Raw genomic sequence first — 2203 nt, forward strand, 5'->3', positions numbered from 1 at the left:
ACATAGGAACGAATGCCGGGCGTTCGAGTTGCCCAGGCAGGGGGTTATCCTCCACTAGCAAACCTCCATGAGCAGCGGAGCCCGTCAGCTGCGCCAAAAAGAACCACACGAGGGCGACCTGGGGTTGAAATCCCCCGCCACATAGGAACGAATGCCGGGCGTTCGAGTTGCCCAGGCAGGGGGTTATCCTCCACTAGCAAACCTCCATGAGCAGCGGAGCCCGTCAGCTGCGCCAAAAAGAACCACACGAGGGCGACCTGGGGTTGAAATCCCCCGCCACATAGGAACGAATGCCGGGCGTTCGAGTTGCCCAGGCAGGGGGTTATCCTCCACTAGCAAACCTCCATGAGCAGCGGAGCCCGGTCAGCTGCGCCAAAAAGAACCACACGAGGGCGACCTGGGGTTGAAATCCCCCGCCACATAGGAACGAATGCCGGGCAACCAGGGGTCGAAATCCCCCATTGAAATGAATGGCGGGCAACCAGGGGTCGAAGTCCCCCATTGAAATGAATGGCGGGCGACCAGGGGTCGAAATCCCCCATTGAAATGAATGGCGGGCAACCAGGGGTCGAAGTCCCCCATTGAAATGAATGGCGGGCAACCAGGGGTCGAAGTCCCCCATTGAAATGAATGGCGGGCAACCAGGGGTCGAAGTCCCCCATTGAAATGAATGGCGGGCTACCAGGGGTCGAAATCCCCCATTGAAATGAATGGCGGGCGACCAGGGGTCGAAATCCCCCATTGAAATGAATGGCGGGCTACCAGGGGTCCAAGTCCCCCATTGAAATGAATGGCGGGCTACCAGGGGTCGAAATCCCCCATTGAAATGAATGGCGGGCTACCAGGGGTCCAAGTCCCCCATTGAAATGAATGGCGGGCTACCAGGGGTCGAAATCCCCCATTGAAATGAATGGCGGGCGACCAGGGGTCGAAATCCCCCATTGAAATGAATGGCGGGCAACCAGGGGTCGAAGTCCCCCATTGAAATGAATGGCGGGCTACCAGGGGTCGAAATCCCCCATTGAAATGAATGGCGGGCGACCAGGGGTCGAAATCCCCCATTGAAATGAATGGCGGGCTACCAGGGGTCCAAGTCCCCCATTGAAATGAATGGCGGGCGACCAGGGGTCGAAATCCCCCATTGAAATGAATGGCGGGCTACCAGGGGTCCAAGTCCCCCATTGAAATGAATGGCGGGCTACCAGGGGTCGAAGTCCCCCATTGAAATGAATGGCGGGCTACCAGGGGTCGAAATCCCCCATTGAAATGAATGGCGGGCGACCAGGGGTCGAAATCCCCCATTGAAATGAATGGCGGGCAACCAGGGGTCGAAAGTCCCCATTGAAATGAATGGCGGGCGACCAGGGGTCGAAATTCCCCATTGAAATGAATGGCGGGCAACCAGGGGTCGAAATTCCCCATTGAAATGAATGGGCCCATTCATTTTCAATGGCCGGGCTACCAGGGGCGCAGTACCACCTGTCGTCATTAGGGGCGCTGTAGATAGGGGACCGAGTCCCCCCATTCGAGAGGTTTGCACCCAAACCTCAAAATGGTTGGTGTACAATTATAGGAGAGACCTTTTTAAGACGTGGGAGCTCCAGGGCAAATCAAGGGAGGCTCGACCAACCCATATCCGCTTTAGATGCACTTTAGGTCGGACTCCCTTGCCAGATGGTCCCCTCCTCAGCCTGGTTCTCGAATTTTTTCTAAGTCAGCCCAACTTGGAAATATTTTCAGAGTGCCACTTTCAAGGGAGTTTCGCCCAACCCCTATCCGCCTAAGAGGCACTTCAGGTCGGCCTGACTGGCCACATTTTCCCCCTCCTCATCCTGGTTCTCGAATTTTTTCTAAGTCAGCCAAACTTGGAAATTTTTTCAGAGTGCCACTTTCAAGGGAGTTTCGCCCAACCCCTATCCGCCTAAGAGGCACTTCGGGTCGGCCTGACTGGCCACATTTTCCCCCTCCTCATCCTGGTTCTCGAATTTTTTCTAAGTCAGCCAAACTTGGAAATTTTTTCAGAGTGCCACTTTCAAGGGAGTTTCGCCCAACCCCTATCCGCCTAAGAGGCACTTCAGGTCGGCCTGACTGGCCACATTTTCCCCCTCCTCATCCTGGTTCTCGAATTTTTTCTAAGTCAGCCAAACTTGGAAATTTTTTCAGAGTGCCACTTTCAAGGGAGTTTCGCCCAACCCCTATCCGC

Source organism: Leptonotus elevatus, unplaced genomic scaffold, assembly GCF_054856555.1.
Source record: "Leptonotus elevatus isolate MCC_2025b unplaced genomic scaffold, RoL_Lele_1.0 HiC_scaffold_109, whole genome shotgun sequence".
Classification (NCBI taxonomy): Eukaryota; Metazoa; Chordata; class Actinopteri; order Syngnathiformes; family Syngnathidae; genus Leptonotus; species Leptonotus elevatus.